We start from the raw sequence: 20000 nt of genomic DNA, 5'->3' as shown, positions 1-20000 counted from the left end.
ATATATCAATGATGAAATCTTAACATTGCAACACATGCCAATACGGCCGGGTTAACTTATAAAGTGACATTTTAAATTTCCCGCTAAACTTCCGGTTGGAAACGTCTTTGGATGATGCGTATGTGCGTGACGTCACGACGGCAATGGAAGTATTCGTACCCAATGTGTCACCATACAAACTGCTCTGTTTTCATCTCATAATGCCACAGTATTCTGGACATCTGTGTTGGTGAATCTTTTGCAATTTTTTTAATGAACAATGGAGATTGCAAAGAAGAAAGTTGTAGGTGGGATCGGTGTATTAGCGGCTGGCTGTAGCAACACAACAAGGACTACTTACTTGGATAGCAGACGTGGTAGCCGATGCTAGCCGCCAACGCATCTGTGATCGGGTGAAGTCCTTCGTCGCGCCGTCGATCGCTGGAACGCAGGTGAGCACGGGTGTTGATGAGCAGATGAGGGCTGGCTGGCGTAGGTGGAGCGCTAATGTTTTTATCATAGCTCTGTGAGGTCCGGTTGCTAAGTTAGCTTCAGCGTCGTTAGCAACAGCATTGTTAAGCTTTGCCAGGCTGAGAATTATTAACCGTGTAGTTACATGTACATGGTTTAATAGTATTGTTGGTCTTCTGTCTATCCTTCCAGTCAGGGGTTTATTTATTTTGTTTCTATCTTCCTTTGAGAACGATGCTATCACGTTAGCTCAGTAGCTAAGTGTGTCACCGATGTATTGTCTTGGAGATAAAAGTCACTTTAAATGTCCATTTCGCGTGCTCAACTCTCATTTTCAAGAGGATATAGTATCAGAGGTGGTTTAAAATACAAATCCGTGATCCACAATAGAAAAAGGAGAGAGTACATAGTTCTGTGAGGTCCGGTTGCTAAGTTGCTAAATTAGCCTTAGCGTCGTTAGCAACAGCATAGTCAAGCCTTACCAGGCTGAGAATTTTTAACCGTGTAGTTACATGTACATGGTTTAATAGTATTGTTGATCTTCTGTCTATCCTTCCAGTCAGGGGTTTATTTATTTTGTTTCTATCTTCATTTGAGAACGATGCTATCACGTTAGCTCAGTAGCTAAGTGTGTCACCGATGTATTGTCGTGGAGATAAAAGTCACTTTAAATGTCCATTTCGCGTGGTCGACTCTCATTTTCAAGAGGATATAGTATCCGAGGTGGTTTAAAATACAAATCCGTGAGCGTGGCGAAGTTGGTAGAGTGGCTGTGCAAGCAATCGGAGTGTTGCTGGTTACTGGGGTTCGATTCCCACCTTCTACCTTCCTAGTGACGTCTGTTGTGTCCTTGGGCAAGACACTTCACCCTTTGCCTCTGATGGCTGCTGGTTAGCGCCTTGCATGGCAGCTCCCGCCATCAGTGTGTGAATGTGTGTGTGAATGGGTGAATGTGGAAATACTGTCAAAGCGCTTTGAGTACCTTGAAGGTAGAAAAGCGCTATACAAGTATAACCCATTTATCATTTATTTATCATTTCTATCTGCATTGGAGCCAGATGCTATCACGTTAGCTCAGTAGCTAAAGAGCTTCGCCGATGTATTGTCGTGGAGATAAAAGTCACTGTGAATGTCCATTTCGCGTTCTCGACTCTCATTTTCAAGAGGATATAGTATCCGAGGTGGTTTAAAATACAAATCCGTGATCCACAATAGAAAAAGGAGAAAGTGTGTGGAATCCAATGAGCCAGCTTGTACCTAAGTTACGGTCAGAGCGAAAAAAGATACACCCTGCACCGCCTCTCTAGTTCTTCACTCTAACGTTCCTCATCCACAAATCTTTCATCCTCGCTCAAATTAATGGGATAATCATCGCTTTCTCGGTCCGAATCTCTCTCGCTCCATTGTAAACAACGGGGAATTGTGAGGAATCCTACCTCCTGTGACGTCACGCTACTTCCGGTACAGGCAAGGCATTTTTTTTATCAGCGACCAAAAGTTGCGAACTTTATCGTCGTCGTTCTATACTAAATCCTTTCAGCAAAAATATGGCAATATCGCGAAATGATCAAGTATGACACATTGAATGGATCTGCTATCCCCGTTTAAATAAAAACATTTCATTTCAGTAGGCCTGTAATTTAGGTAACTGCAGATGGAAATGAGCTATTTAGCTATAATCTGGTGCAGAACATATCTGTCTTTGAGCTTAACGTTTCTGTGCATTGTCCCTCCAAATAAAGACTAAACTAAACTAAACCATGTCAGGGACAATCAGCTTTGCAGTTAGCCACTGACCAACAGAAACATGCAGACAAGTCACAAGTCTTACCTCCCGTTAGTTACCAGAAGCACTCAAGGGAGGGGATATGGTCCGTGGTCTGGACCTGCAGAACTGAGGGCCTCCTATAGTTGAGTCCAGCTCAGAAAAAAGGAGGTTGCCGTGCATAGACGAGAGATGAGGTACTGCCCGGGTGAAGAGTTTGCACCTTGCCAAAGAGCTGAGATGTGGTCAAGCAGAGGTAGATATCGAACTTCCTGGGGATGCTTCAGTCCCGCCCCTCCCCCCACAGCCCTTTGACTAGATAGGCAATGAGGATTAAATCCATCCTTCGCTCCCTCACTGACTGTTAACAATCCCTTTATCGAAATCCTGTCAGCACACTGCTTTGTATTTGCCATTAGCATTTTGTTGTGGTGAGCAACTTGAATGGCTTTGGAAGTTTCCAGAACCACAATCTGGCAGGCAGGCGTCTTAAGGAAAAAAAAGAGAAAAAAAGTTGATGCGTCCAATACTAATGAGGCCTCTTTTCTTAGGCTCCGTTTTCAGCAAATTGGGGTTTTTTTGCCCTCAAGTGACACAGGTCGGATTTTTTTTTGCCAGTCTAATCGCTCCAGAGTGCTTAGAATCTGATCGTAGCCAATCAGATCCAGGCGGTATAGCTCGGTTTGCAGAGTGGCCGTGCCAGCAACTTGAGGGTTCCAGGTTCGATCCCCGCTTCCGCCATCCTAGTCACTGCCGTTGTGTCCTTGGACAAGACATTTTACCCACCTGCTCCCAGTGCCACCCACACCGGTTTAAATCTAACTTAGATATTGGATTTCACTATGTAAAAGCTCTATATAAACATCATTCACTTCACTTCACTAGTTCAAAAAGGGAGAGTCCAGTCCATAGTGGATCTAACATAATAGTGAGAGAGTCCAGTCCATAGTGGCTCTAACATAATAGTGAGAGAGTCCAGTCCATAGTGGATCTAACATTATAGTGAGAGTCCAGTCCATAGTGGATCTAACATAATAGTGAGAGAGTCCAGTCCATAGTGGATCTAACATAATAGTGAGAGTCCAGTCCATAGTGGATCTAACATAATAGTGAGAGTCCAGTCCATAGTAGATCTAACATAATAGTGGGAGTCCAGTCCATAGTGGATCCAACATAATATTGTGAGAGTCCAGTCCATATTGGATCTAACATAATAGTGAGAGTCCAGTCCATAGTGGATCTAACATAATAGTGAGAGTCCAGTCCATAGTGGATCTAACATAAAAGTGTGAGAGTCCAGTCCATAGTGGATCTAACATGATAGTGAGAGTCCAGTCCATAGTGGATCTAACATAATAGTGAGAGTCCAGTCCATAGTGTATCTAACATAATAGTGATAGTCCAGTCCATAGTGGATCTAACATAATAGTGGGAGTCCAGTCCATAGTGGATCCAACATAATATTGTGAGAGTCCAGTCCATAGTGGATCTAACATAATAGTGAGAGTCCAATCCATAGTGGATCTAACACAATAGTGTGGGAGTCCAGTCCATATTGGATCTAACATAATAGTGAGAGTCCAGTCCATAGTGGATCTAACATAATAGTGAGAGTCCAGTCCATAGTGGATCTAACATAAAAGTGTGAGAGTCCAGTCCATAGTAGATCTAACATAATAGATAGTACTTTATTGATAGATAGATAGTGAAAGTCCAGTCCATAGTGGATCTAACATAATAGTGTGAGACTCCAGTCCATAGTGGATCTAACATACTGTAATAGTGAGAGTCCAGGATCTAACATAATAGTGAGAGTCCAGTCCATAGTGGATCTAAAATAATAGTGTGAGAGTCCAGTCCATAGTGGATCTAACATAAGAGTGTGAGAGTCCAGTCCATAGTGGATCTAAAATAATAGATAGTACTTTATTGATAGATAGATAGTGGGAGTCCAGTCCATAGTGGATCTAACATAATAGTGTGAGAGTTCAGTCCATAGTGGATCTAACATACTGTAATAGTGAGAGTCCAGTCCATAGTGGATCTAACATAATAGTTTGAGAGTCCAGTCCACAGTGGATCTAGCATAATAGTGTGAGAGTCCAGTCCATAGTGGATCTAACATAATAGTGTGAGAGTCCAGTCCATAGTGGATCTAACATAATATTGTGAGAGTCCAGTCCATAGTGGATCTAGCACAATAGTGTGATTCCAGTCCCTAGTGGGGCCAGCAGGAGACCGTCCTGAGTGGAGTGTGCATGTACATTCTGCAGCCCGTCTTGTTCCCCATCATTACATGTACATAAAGGTGAGAAGCCATAATCAGAATGTAAATGAACATGTGATTAATTGTCCATCCTTGTTGTACGTGTGCTGGTCCTCCAGTCAGTGCTCAACCCTTTAGTGTCAGTGGGATGATCATATCGCTTAGTCAGCAAGTGGTCTTTGGACTTGACCGTGTAAACTTCCTGTTTGGGATAATTAAAGGTGACTGGTGTGCAAATGAAAACAAATGTAGCCTGGCTCCATTGTAGTCTCTCTCCCGTGAGCACAGCGCCGGCCTTTGCCCCGTAGAAAGTGCTGCCCACTCGCTGACTAAGTAAAGGCTACATTTACATAATTATACGTCTAATTGGTGCGCTTCTGCCAGAAAGTGACACCCCACACCCCCTTTTTCTTTTTCTTTTTTTTTTGTCCACCAAAAATTGGTGCGTCGATAAGGAGGCAGAGATTACATGCAAGGCACACAAACTGCCGACTCGTGGCTTTCTTCTGCCTAACCTGATAATGCACTTGGCTGCTAAACACTGTCTGCCCACACACCTTGGGGCAGGAGATAATACGCCAATAATGATGATGTTTGAAACAGCCATGTTGGATACAAGTGACATCATTATGTTTCACATATACAACGGAACCTCGGAAGCAGTGCGTCTTAAACTGTTCTTCACCAAGTACCACCATAAAGACCAACATTAGCATAATAGGCCTAAGTATTCAATAAAAACAAGGCAGAGGGTTTATTTAACAAGTATATTTAATATTTTTGGCTACTGTAACATTACACTAGAGATGATGTTTGATAAGAAATTATCGAGTTCGAGCCCATTATCGAATCCTCTTATCGAACCGATTCCTTATAGATTCTCTTATCGAATCCAGATAGGTTGTTGTATATGGAAAAAAGCACAATATTTGGTTTAACAAAAGCTCGCTTTTATTTTATAGGAAAAATATAAAATACATATTTACTGTTACCCCCCTAAAAAAACAAAAAACTAATATTGACTGTTGTTACCCAAAGTATATTAAGTGGGATTTTTCAGAAAAACAAATATGTACAGTAACACAAAAACAACCTGTCTCTGTGATCACGATAGGTCAGGGGTCACCAACGCGGTGCCCGCGGGCACCAGGTAGCCCGTAAGGACCAGATGAGTAGCCCGCCGGCCTGTTCTAAAAATAGCTCAAATAGCAGCACTTACCAGTGAGCTGCCTCTACTTTTTAAATTGTATTTATTTACTAGCAAGCTGGTCTCGCTTTGCCCGACATTTTTAATTCTAAGAGAGACAAAACTCAAATAGAATTAGAAAATCCAAGAAAATATTTTAAAGACTTGGTCTTCACTTGTTTAAATTAATTCATTATTTTTTTTACTTTGCGTCTTATAACTTTCAGAAAGACAATTTTAGAGAAAAAATACAACCTTAAAAATGATTTTAGGATTTTTAAACACATATACCTTTTTACCTTTTAAATTCCTTCCTCTTCTTTCCTGACAATTTAAATCAATGTTCAAGTAAATTTATTTGTTTTATTGTAAAGAATAATACATACATTTTAATTTAATTCTTCATTTTAGCTTCGGTTTTTTCGACGAACAATATTTGTGAAATATTTCTTCAAACTTATTATGATTAAAATTCAAAAAAATTATTCTGGCAAATCTAGAAAATCTGTAGAATCAAATTTAAATCTTATTTCAAAGTCTTTTGAAGTTCTTTTAAAATTTTTGTTCTGGAAAATCTAGAAGAAATAATGATTTGTCTTTGTTAGAAATATAGCTTGGTCCAATTTGTTATATATTCTAACAAAGTGCAGATTGGATTTTAACCTATTTAAAACATGTCATCAAAATTCTAAAATTAATCTTAATCAGGAAAAATTACTAATGATGTTCCATAAATTATTTTTTTAAGTTTTTCTCTTCTTTTTTTCGGTTGAATTTTGAATTTGAATGAGTCGAAATTGAAGATAAACTATGTTTCAAAATTTAATTGTCATTTTTTTCGTGTTTTCTCCTCTTTTAAACCTTTCAATTAAGTGTAAATTTCATTAATTATTAATAATAACAGAGTTAAAGGTAAATTGAGCAAATTGGCTATTTCTGGCAATTTATTTAAATGTGTATCAAACTGGTAGCCCTTCGCATTAAACAGTACCCACGAAGTAGCTCTTGGTTTCAAAAAGGTTGGTGACCCCTGCTATAGGTGTATAAATAATAATATAGTGTTAAATAAAATCAGTCCCTTGGGCACAAAACTGAAAATAATACAGCTCTCCAAAGAGTGCACTTCTGCTGTTATTGGAACATACTAACTACACACACAGGCAGACAGCTAACAAACAATCCAAGACGTCTAATAAAGTTCCAAAGCAGATTAATCCATTTAGGCTCTTTATTGTTGTTGATTTTGCTTTGTCTTTTCCTATCTTTACTTTTGTCTTGCACTGGACTGTTATTTATTTTTTTTTTTAAACTGAAATACACACAATGACAAATGTATAAGCTATGTGATTCAATTAACATACTGAAATGTAATACACAATATGTAAATATTAACTTCACACAAATATACAGTACTATCATCAAACAAATACTTCTGAGTGTTGAAACTATTTCGATGGTGGAAATATACAACTGGCAGCCATTTTAAGTCCTCAAAACATCCATTGAGACAGTGCACAAAAATCGTTTTTCAATAAACATCTTACTATAACATTTAACCACTTTCCACCTTAATATTGAGTTACATAAACAAGTTAAACGGTTTACTTACAGACTTATCTTTTCCAAGGCTTGTAGGAGCTAACACAACTTGTCTACTTCTCAATTGTCTCATGAACTGGACTAACATCGTCAACCCGGAAGTGCCCAAACTATTGACGCGTAGTATTTTCATATCGCCACAAGGTGTCAGTAAGAGTCTACAATCAAATGGGCATAACATTGCCCATTTGGGATTCGTTCCCAGGGATTCCAATAAAGAACCAACTCTTTTTCTTTACTATAGTGGCCTCGATAACGGTAACCGATTCTCAAAAAGGGATTCGAGTCCATGGAATCGGTTCTTTTCTTATCGAACAACCGGGAGAATCGGTTTCGAACATCATCCCTACATTACACACGGTTTGAACAGCAACAATGTGTTTGAATTACGGTTGTCCCGATACCAATATTTTTGTAATAACAGATTACCCTGCATACCTGTCAACATTTACATTTAAAAATATGGAACATTTCCTAAAAAAGATTGGTAAAATAAGAAACCGCTCGTGTGCCGTGTTTTACTGGTGTGCTTTTATTTTGAAGGCCTGATTTTGTGGGTTTTGTGAGGCTGAGCAATCTGGAAATTATTTTTTTTTAATAGACGTTATAAATACTGGAAATATAGAGGAAGGGGAGGAACTCAGAAAACATTTGGGAGTTTCCCCAAGAAAAAACGGAGGGCTGACAGATAAGTTACCCATGCTAGCAAATTTAGCACAAACTAGCCAAGGTAGCTCATGAGATAACACAGGATAGGAAAGTTAGCACACCGGCTAGAAAATGTAGCACACGTTAAAGTTAAAGTACCACTGATAGTCACACACACACTAGGTGTGGTGAAATTACTGCTCTCTTCACCTGGGAGGTGAGGGGAGCAGTGAGCAGCAGCGGTGGCCCCTCTCGGGAATCATTTTGGTGATTAGTTAGTAACGTTACCTCCTTATTTAGCACAAGCTAGCCAAGTTAGCTCATGAGATAACACAGGATAGGAAAGTTAGCACACCGGCTAGAAAATGTAGCACACGTTAAAGTTAAAGTACCACTGATAGTCACACACACACTAGGTGTGGTGAAATTACTGCTCTCTTCACCTGGGAGGTGAGGGGAGCAGTGAGCAGCACCGGTGGCCGCTCTCTGGAATCATTTTGGTGATTAGTTAGTAACGTTACCTCCTTATTTAGCACAAGCTAGCCAAGTTAGCTCATGAGATAACACAGGATAGGAAAGTTAGCACACCGGCTAGAAAATGTAGCACACGTTAAAGTTAAAGTACCACTGATAGTCACACACACACTAGGTGTGGTGAAATTACTGACATTACTGCTCTCTTCACCTGGGAGGTGAGGGGAGCAGTGAGCAGCAGCGGTGGCCGCTCTCGGGAATCATTTTGGTGATTAGTTAAAGTTAAGTTAAAGTTAAAGTACCAATGATTGTCACACACACACTAGGTGTGGTGAAATTTGTCCTCTGCATTCGACCCATCCCCTTGATCACCCCCTGGGAGGTGAGGGGAGCAGTGGGCAGCAGCGTAGCCGCGCCCGGTGAATCATTTTTGGTGATTTAACCCACAATTCCAACCCTTGATGCTGAGTGCCAAGCAGGGAGGTAATGGGTCCCATTTAGTAAAGTTACCTCCTTATTTAGCACAAGCTAGCCAAGTTAGCTCATGAGATAACACAGGATAGGAAAGTTAGTACGCAGGCTAGAGAATGTAGCACACGTTAGTAAAAGTTAGCTCCTTATTTTGCACAAGCTTGCAAAGTTAGTAGTGAGGCTGGAGAAGTTCATAGCTCATAGCTCATGCTTACTCCTTCATTATTTAAGTTAAGACTAATTTACTATGTTTAAATTTTCCAGTCAGTTATGACCTTATTTTGACATTGGTGTGACAGTTACTTCAACGGTATTTAAAGTGTTTCCTGGGGGTTATTAGCGCCCATATTTCCTAGGACAGGGGTCACCAACCTTTTTGAAACCAAGAGCTACTTCTTGGGTACTGATTAATGTGAAGGGCTACCAGTTTGATACACACTTAAATAAATTGCCAGAAATAGCCAATTTGCTCAATTTACCTTTAACTCTATGTTATTATTAATAATTAATGATATTTACACTTAATTGAACGGTTTAAAAGAGGAGAAAACACAAAAAAAATGACAATTAAATTTTGAAACATAGTTTATCTTCAATTTCGACTCTTTAAAATTCAAAATTCAACCGAAAAAAAGAAGAGAAAAACTAGCTAATTGGAATCTTTTTGAAAAAATTAAAAAAAGAATTTATGGAACATCATTAGTAATTTTTCTTGATTAAGATTAATTTTAGAATTTTGATGACATGTTTTAAATAGGTTAAAATCCAATCTACACTTTGTTAGAATATATAACAAATTGGACCAAGCTATATTTCTAACAAAGACAAATCATTCTTTCTTCTAGATTTTCCAGAACAAAAATTTCAAAAGAAATTCAAAAGACTTTGAAATAAGATTTAAATTTGATTCTACAGATTTTGTAGATTTGCCAGAATAATTTTTTTGAATTTTAATCATAATAAGTTTGAAGAAATGTTTCACAAATATTCTTCGTCGAAAAAACAGAAGCTAAAATGAAGAATTAAATTAAAATGTATTTATTATTCTTTACAATAAAAACAATTAATTTACTTGAACATTGATTTAAATTGTCAGGAAAGAAGAGGAAGGAATTTAAAAGGTAAAAAGGTATATGTGTTTAAAAATCCTAAAATCATTTTTAAGGTTGTATTTTTTCTCTAAAATTGTCTTTCTGAAAGTTATAAGAAGCAAAGTAAAAAAAATAATGAATTTATTCAAACAAGTGAAGACCAAGTCTTTAAAATATTTTCTTGGATTTTCAAATTCTATTTGAGTTTTGTCTCTCTTAGAATTAAAAACGTCGGGCAAAGCGAGACCAGCTTTTTGGTAAATAAATAAAATTTAAAAAATAGAGGCAGCTCACTGGTAAGTGCTGCTATTTGAGCTATTTTTAGAACAGGCCAGCGGGCTACTCATCTGGTCCTTACGGGCTACCTGGTGCCCGCGGGCACCGTGTTGGTGACCCCTGTCCTACGAGAATGAGCATTTTTAAAATCACTGACCACTTTAACTGGGTTCGATCTTTTCGGTTGCACATATTCAGACTTTGATGAGAGCGGCAACATCGACTGCTGCTAAATGCAGTGAAATGGTCTTTCCATGCCAGCGGCGTCTCGCTCGGGGCGTGCAAGGCCACTAATAGATCCAGGTTGTTGTCATGAATAGCAATGACTGAGATCACATGAGAGAGACTCGGTGATCAAATAATTCCGGGGAATAACCGCGATGGGGAGGGGGTGGCGAGGCTTCTTTTCCGCTGAGCCAGCGACACGCGACGGCGTGGGTCACATCTGCCTTTTACTGTCCAGTGACAGCATCAGTGCCCCTCCCCCTCTGCACACATCGTCATCCTGTTTGTTTTCATCTCCGAGGCTTCAGCTGCAGCCCTGACCAAAGCAGCAATTAACCAGAGGCCTGTAATCAATCAATCAATCAATCAATCAATGTTTACTTATATATGAGTGTCTCAAAGGGCTGCACAAGCCACAACGATCAGATCCCACATCAGGGCAAGGAAAAACTCAACCCAGTGGGACAATGAGAAATCTTGGAGGGGACCGCAGAAGTGCCATCCCATTCCTAACCCATAGGGTTCAATATGACCTTTTGCAGCTATTACAGCTTCAACTCTTCTGGGGAGGGCTGTCCACAAGGTTGCGGAGTGTGTTTATAGGAATTGTCCACCATTCTTCCAAAAGCGCATTGGTGAGGTCACACACTAAAAGTTGGTGGAGAAGGCCTGGCTCTCAGTCTCCGTTCTAATTCATCCCAAAGGTGTTCTGTCGGGTTCAGGTCAAGACTCTGTGCAGGCCAGTCAAGTTCATCCACACCAGACTCTGTCATCCATGTCTTTATGGGCCTTGCTTTGTGCACTGGTGCACAGTCATGTTGGAAGAGGAAGGGGCCCGCTCCAAACAAGCATGGAATTGGAATCCCACACCATAATTCCTCCTCCACCAAATTCAACACTCGGCACAATGCAGTCCGAATTGTAGCGTTCTCCTGGCAACCTCCAAACCCAGACTGGTCCATCAGATTGCCAGATGGAAAAGCGTGATTCCTCACTCCAGAGAACGCGTCTCCACTTCTCAAGAGTCCAGTGGCGACATGCTTTACACCAGGGGTCCCCAACCACAGGTCTGGGGACCGGTACCGGTCCGTGAAGCATTTGCTACTGGGCCGCAGAGAAACATTAAATAATTTATAAATGACTGCATTTTTTCCAACTTAACTTTGGCCTGTCCCACTAGACCAGGGGTCACCAACCTTTTTGAAACCAAGAGCTACTTCTTGGGTACTGATTAATGCGAAGGGCTACCAGTTTGATACACACTTAAATAAATTGCCAGAAATAGCCAATTTGCTCGATTTACCTGTAACTCTATGTTATTATTAATAATTAATGATATTTACACTTAATTGAACGGTTTAAAATAGGAGAAAACACGAAAAAAATGACAATTACATTTTGAAACATAGTTTATCTTCAATTTCGACACTTTAAAATTCAAAATTCAACCAAAAAAAAGAAGAGAAAAACTTAAAAAAAGAATTTATGGAACATCATTAGTAATTTTTCCTGATTAAGATTAATTTTAGAATTTTGATGACATGTTTTAAATAGGTTTAAAATCCAATCTACACTTTGTTAGAATATATAACAAATTGGACCAAGCTATATTTCTAACAAAGACAAATCATTATTTCTTCTAGATTTTCCAGAACAAATTTTTTAAAAGAAATTCAAAAGACTTTGAAATAAGATTTAAATTTGATTCTACAGATTTTCTAGATTTGCCAGAATATTTTTTTTAAATTTTAATCATAATAAGTTTGAAGAAATATTTCACAAATATTCTTCATCGAAAAAACAGAAGCTAAAATGAAGAATTAAATTAAAATGTATTTATTATTCTTTACAATAAAAAAAGTAAATGTATTTGAACATTGATTTAAATTGTCAGGAAATAAGAGGAAGGAATGTAAAAGGTAAAAAGGTATATGTGTTTAAAAATCCTAAAATCATTTTTAATGTTGTATTTTTTCTCTAAAATTGTCTTTCTGAAAGTTATAAGAAGCAAAGTAAAAAAATTTATGAATTTATTTAAACAAGTGAAGACCAAGTCTTTAAAATATTTTCTTGGATTTTCAAATTCTATTTGAGTTTTGTCTCTCTTAGAATTAAAAATGTCGGGCAAAGCGAGACCAGCTTGCTAGTAAATAAATACAATTTAAAAAATAGAGGCAGCTCACTGGTAAGTGCTGCTATTTGAGCTATTTTTAGAACAGGCCAGCGGGCTACTCATCTGGTCCTTACGGGCTACCTGGTGCCCGCGGGCACCGCGTTGGTGACCCCTGCACTAGACACACCAATAAGCGTGTTTATACACGTATACAATAAAACCCCTCTTGGGAAGTTGCCATTTGTTATATTTGTTCTAACTTTGTGACATGATACAATGCACATTAGTGAACATATAAAATATAAATGTGACCGATTGTAGCCAACGGCTGATTTCCATCTGCAGTCCCCAGCAGGTTGATTCCCCCCCCCCCCCGGTCCGTGGGAGAAATTTTCAAGCGTTGACCGGTCCGCAGCTACAAAAAGGTTGGGGACCACTGATCTACATAACATGTGATGGTGGTTCTTTGGTCAAATGTTGCATAGATGATGTTTTACACATCATCTTCAAGTCACTTTCTGACAGTCTCTTCAGGATGCGCCGTTTTGTGGGCGGGTCTTATTTACGTGCCTTACCTTCGACAGCGTCTTCTCCCCGTCATCTTTGTTGTAGCGGTGTAGCGTGCAAGGACGGGAGTGGAAGAAGTGTCAAAAGATGGTGCTAACTGTTTTAATGACATTCAGACTTTACTTCAATCAATAACGGAGCAGCATCTCCTCATCCGTGGCTCACTAGTGCAACAACAACGCCCGGAATGTGTCCAGTGAAAAACCCGTCCGACCGGAACTCTCTAATAACTAAAGTTCCTTGGGTGAATAATGTAAAGTCACTACACCGGTATGTTTTAGCGCTTTCATGGGGAGCTTACTGACAGATATAAGTAAGAACTTTACACCACTTTATATTAGAAATGGCAACAGTGGAGGATGAATGTCACATAACAAAAAGATAGAGAAAAAGAAGACACTTATCAACTACGGTATCAGCATGGACTACAATGGCGAATGTGCGCACATTTTCAGGACTTATGCAGATCTCAAATACACATCAGCAGGTATCACAAGGTAAGAAAAGTTGGTTTTGCATAATATTGTGACTGCAATGTGATAGCAGTCTACACGTATCTCTTATGTGTGACTGCCATCATATTGCTGTCTACACGTGTCTCTTATGTGTGACTGCCATCATATTGCAGTCTACACGTATCTCTTATGTGTGTCTGCCATCATATTGCAGTCTACACGTATCTCTTATGTGTGACTGCCATCATATTGCAGTCGACACGTGTCTCTTATGTGTGACTGCCATCATATTGCAGTCTACACGTGTCTCTTATGTGTGACTGCCATCATATTGCAGTCTACACGTATCTCTTATGTGTGACTGCCATCGTATTGCAGTCTACACGTATCTCTTATGTGTGACTGCCATCGTATTGCAGTCTACACGTATCTCTTATGTGTGACTGCCATCATATTGCAGTCTACACGTATCTCTTATGTGTGACTGCCATCATATTGCAGTCTACACGTATCTCTTATGTGTGACTGCCATCATATTGAGGTCTACACGTGTCTCTTATGTGTGACTGCCATCATATTGCAGTCTACACGTATCTCTTATGTGTGACCGCCACCATATTGCAGTCTACACGTATCTCTTATGTGTGACTGCCATCATATTGCAGTCTACACATATCTCTTATGTGTGACTGCCATCGTATTGCAGTCTACACGTATCTCTTATGTGTGACTGCCATCGTATTGCGGTCTACACGTATCTCTTATGTGTGACTGCCATCGTATTGCGGTCTACACGTATCTCTTATGTGTGACTGCCATCGTATTGCGGTCTACACGTATCTCTTATGTGTGACTGCCATCGTATTGCGGTCTACACCTATATCTTATGTGTGACTGCCATCATATTGCAGTCTACACGTGTCTCTTATGTGTGACTGCCATCATATTGCAGTCTACACGTATCTCTTATGTGTGACTGCCATCGTATTGCAGTCTACACGTATCTCTTATGTGTGACTGCCATCGTATTGCAGTCTACACGTATCTCTTATGTGTGACTGCCATCGTATTGCAGTCTACACGTATCTCTTATGTGTGACTGCCATCGTATTGCAGTCTACATGTGTCTCTTATGTGTGACTGCCATCATATTGCAGTCTACACATATCTCTTATGTGTGACTGCCATTTACTGGTCACACTTATCATTTCACCATGTACCAAATAAAATTGCTTCGAGGTCGGTAAGCACAACCAGAATTGTTCCATACATTAGGTTATAAGGCGCACTTTCGATTTTTGAGAAAATGAAATGATTTTAAGTGCGCCTTATAGTCCGAAAAATACGGTAAATCGAGTATTTTTGGTAGTTTTTGGACGTTTTTTTAGAGGGCTTTATTAGCGCAATAGAGTTCTCCCGTAAACTGCATTGTTAGCCACCTCGTACTTTGCGTATTTTACGAATAAAAAAAGAAACAAAAAAAATGTTCTTGTCTTCCATAAGGATGGTGAATAATTCCCCCCAAAAAGTGCAGTTCCCCTTGAAGGTGTCACAGTGGATTGTCCCTCAGAGACACACTATTATCCTTCCTCCTCACGCCAACCGAGCTTAGCGGGAGATGCAGTATTTAGGAGGAACTGCGAGAGACTAACCTCGGTCTCCCTCGGCCCGCGTGCAGGCTATCAGTGACTGGAGTGCGAGTGTTTGCTGCTTGGACTACAGCCTCTGATCAGCCTGAGCCTCGCCTGCAGAAGGCTGGCGCAGCCTGCAATCCTATTCTATGTTCAAAGGTAAAGCAGACCTCTCACAGCCCCCCCTCCTCCTCCTCTTCCCTGGTCTTTGATGTGCTCTTCAGCACCACAGTCCTATCTCTGCTGCTGCACATCTCCTGGCACACCACACCAGCCAGTCCACTGTGTGCGTCTTCTTGTATTGCTACCCTTCTTGAGACAGCAACAAGGAAACGTAGCTTCCATATGAGGAGGTGTGAACGAGTGAGGACATAAATCATGGTCCCAATAACATTGCATCTAATAGAGAATGTCTCATTTGCACCCCCTGCTGGTGACATCCATCAAAATCCTTCTGGCCAACATATGAAATAACAAGTGTGTGTAAGAAATTGAAATGCGCCCCCTTTGACCAAAATTACTTACAAAAAAATAAATAAATATGTATATAGAGACATACTGTAATAACCTGAGGTAAATAACGAAGATTAAAAACAATTACAAACAAAACGTTTAAAAAAATAACTAAAAGCTTACCTTTTTTATATTTGCATAGTATGTATATATTGTTAATGTTGTAAATACACATCTTTATATATCTAGAAAGGGTGGTCCTAAAGAGATAGGCATTTTTCGGAGGTCTCAAGAAGGTAAGAAACGCAAGAATGTGTGTGTTTGTTTGTATTTCTACCCTTCTTGAGACATCAACAAGGAAAAGTATCTTCCATATGAGGAGGTGTGAACAAGTGAGGCCATAAATCATGGTCCCAATAACATTGCATCTAATCGAGAATGTCTCATTTGCACCCCTGGTGGAGAAATCTATCAAAATCCCTCTGGTCAACATATGAAATAACAAGTGTGTGTAAGAAATGGAAATGTGCCCCCTTTGGCCAAAATTAATAACAAACAAATACAATAAATATGTATATAGAGACATACGGTAATAACTTGAAGTAAATAACGGAGATTAAAAACCAATTACAAACAAAACATTTAAAAATAAATAAAAATAACCAAAAGTTTACCTTTTTTATATTTGCATAGTATGTATATATTATTAATGTTGTAAATACAAATATTTATATATCTAGAAAGGGTGGTCCTAAAGAGATTTTTCAGAGGTCTTAAGAAGGTAAGAAATACAAGAGTGTGTGTGTGTGTGTGTGTGTGTGTGTGTGCATTCTTGTATTTCTACCCTTCTTGAGACATCAACAAGGAAAAGTAGCTTCCATATGAGGAGGTGTGAACAAGTGAGGACATAAATCATGGTCCCAATAACATTGCATCTAATAGAGAATGTCTCATTAGCACCCCTGCTGGTGAAATCTATCAAAATGAGGGTGGTCCCAAAAAGGAGGGATTTTTTAAATTGACTGTGTGTCGGTTAAGGGACAAGCGGCAGAAAATGGATGGAATGGACGGTTTTAAAAGTGCTCCCCCTATAGGTCAACAAATAAAATAACAAGTGTATGTAACATTGTGAAGTGCACCCCCCTCTGGCCAACATATGTAATAACAAGTGTGTGTAAGAAATTGAAATGCGCCCCCTTTTGGCCAAAATTAATTAAAACGATCAACTAAATATGTATATATAGACATACTTGAAGTAAATAATGAAGATTAAAAAACAATTACGAACTAAAAATTCGAAAAAATAAAATAATATAACTAAAAGCAGTCTTTTTCTCAAAATGTGTCGACTTATTTCTCACAAAATTGGAAACGATTTCTCATATTCTTTCTGTTTCTGTAATATTTCAATATTTTCTCGTAAAATTTTTACTTTTTTATGTAAAATCATTACTTTTTATTGCAAAATGGAGACATTTGTCATATAAAATTCCGGATTTTATCAATGTATTGCCATTTTTTTCGTTTTTCTTGTAAAATAGTGACATTTTTTGAGTAAATCTATGACTTTTGTCATAATTTTGCCAAGAGAAATTCCGATTATTATTATTATTATAATATTGCCAAAAAATTAAAGTTTTCTTATACAATGTGACTTTTGTCGAGTAAAATTCCGACTCTTTTCATAAAATTGCCAACATTTGAAGCTTTTCTTGTAAAATTGCAACTTTTATTGATTAAAATTCCAACTTTTTTTTAGAATATTGCACAGACGTTCAGTTTTTCTTGTAAAAAGTTTGACTTACGTCACTGGTTCTTAACTTGGGTTCGATCGAACCCTAGGGGTTCGGTGAGTCGGCCTCAGGGGTTCGATTTTCTAATATAGTGTTTTGGCCCACTTACAATGACAATAACAAAAATTATTGTTTTTCATGAGCTGTGTACTGCTTTGGAAATAATTTGTACCCCTTTCAGATATCGCATTTAGGTCCCACTAAAACATTCACATGTTGCACAATGAGATGTAAACATGGGATCATGTGTACATTCCTGTAACTTTCTGTTTGTAAAATATATTTATTAGTCCATCCATCCATTTTCTAGCGCTTGTCCTTTTTGGGGTGGCGGGGGGGTGCCGGAGTCTATCTCAGCTGCATTCGGGCGGAAGGCAGGGTACACCCTGGACAAGTCGCCACCTCATCACAGATCTTTATTAGTATTTCTTTAATATAATAATATAATTTCATGATTAATATTTAAAAATTAAGATTAAATGAAGAAAAAAAACGTTTTATTTTTTTACTAAAGAAGGGTTCGGTGAATGCGCATATGAAACTGGTGGGGTTCGGTACCTCCAACAAGGTTAAGGACCACTGACTTAGGTTGAGTAAAATTACGACTTTTATCATGATACTGTCAAAATTACGTTTTTCTTGTGAAATTGTGACCTTTTTTCTTGTGAAACTCCAACTAATTTTTCACAACAATATTGTTTATATTTGCATAGTATGTATATATTATTAATGCTGTAAATGCACATCTTTATATATCTAGAAAGGGTGGTCCTAAAGAGGTAGGCATTTTTCAGAGGTCTCAAGAAGGTAAGAAATACAAGAGTGTGTGTGTGAATGTGTGTGTGTGTGTGTTCTTGTATTTCTAACCTTCTTGAGACACCAACAAGGAAAGTAGCTTCCATATGAGGAGGTGTGAACAAGTGAGGACATAAATCATGGTCCCAATAACATTGCATTTAATAGACAATGTCTCATTGCTGGTGACATCTATGAAAATGAGGGTGGTCCCAAAAAGGAGGGATTTTTTAAATTGACTGTGTGTCGGTTAAGGGACAAGCGGCAGACAATGGATGGAATGGACAGTTTTAAAAGTGCTCCCCCTATAGGTCAACATATGAAATAACAAGTGTATGTATCATTGTGAAGTGCCCCCCCCCCCCCTCTGGCCAACATATGTAATAACAAGTGTGTGTAAGAAATTGAAATGCGCCCCCTTTGGCCAAAATTAATTAAAACAATAAACTAAATATGTATATAGAGACATACTGTGATAACTTGAAGTAAATAATGAAGATTAAAAAACAATTACAAACCAAAAATTCGAAAAAATAAAATAAAATAACTAAAATATAAAATCAATATTTTCTCGTAAAATTGTATGTTTTTTATGTAAAATCATTACTTTTTAATGCAAAATGGTGACATTTGTCATATAAAATTCCGGCTTTTATCACAGTATTGCCATTTTTTTTGTTGTTCTTGTAAAATAGTGACATTTTTTGAGTAAAATTATGACTTTTGTCATAATTTTGCCAAAAGAAATTCCGATTATTATAATATTGCCAGAAAATTTAAGTTTTCTTATAAAATTTTGACTTTTTTTGAGTAAAATTACTACTTTTTTCATAAAATTGCCCAAATTTTAATCTTTTCTTGCAAAATTGCAACTTTTTTAAAAATAATATTGCACAAATGTTCAGTTTTTCTTGTAAAGTTTTGACTTACGTCGAGTAAAATTACGACTTTTATCATAATACTGCCAGAATTAAGTTTTTCTTGTGACATTGTGACCTTTTTTCTTGTGAAACTCCAACTCATTTTTCACAACAATATTGTTTATATTTGCATAGTATGTATACATTATTAATGCTGTAAATACATATCTTTATATATCTAGAAAGGGTGGTCTTAAAGAGGTAGGCATTTTTCAGAGGTCTCAAGAAGGTAAGAAATACAAGAGTGTGTGTGCGAATGTGTGTGTGTGTGTGTGTTCTTGTATTTCTAACCTTCTTCAGACATCAACAAGGAAAAGTATCCCCTATAGGTCAACAAATGAAATAACAAGTGTGTGTAACATTTTGAAGTGCCCCCCCTCTGGCCAACATATGTAATAACAAGTGTGTGTAAGAAATTGAAATGCGACCCCTTTGGCCAAAATTAATTAAAACGATAAACTAAATATGTATATAGAGACATACTGTGATAACTTGAAATAAATAATGAAGATTAAAAAACAATTACAAACCAAAAATTCGAAAAAATAAAATAAAATAACTAAAATATAAAATCAATATTTTCTCGTAAAAATTATTACTTTTTAATGCAAAATGGTGACATTTGTCATATAAAATTCCGGCTTTTATCACAGTATTGCCTTTTTTTTTTGTTCTTGTAAAATAGTGACATTTTTTGTGTAAAATTATGACTTTTGTCATAATTTTGCCAAAAGAAATTCCGATTATTCTAATATTGCCAGAAAATTTAAGTTTTCTTATAAAATTTTGACTTTTTTTGAGTAAAATTACTACTTTTTTCAT

The sequence above is a fragment of the Entelurus aequoreus genome, linkage group LG10 (assembly GCF_033978785.1).
Source record: "Entelurus aequoreus isolate RoL-2023_Sb linkage group LG10, RoL_Eaeq_v1.1, whole genome shotgun sequence".
Classification (NCBI taxonomy): domain Eukaryota; kingdom Metazoa; phylum Chordata; class Actinopteri; order Syngnathiformes; family Syngnathidae; genus Entelurus; species Entelurus aequoreus.
Note: the sequence above shows the minus strand (reverse complement) of the source record.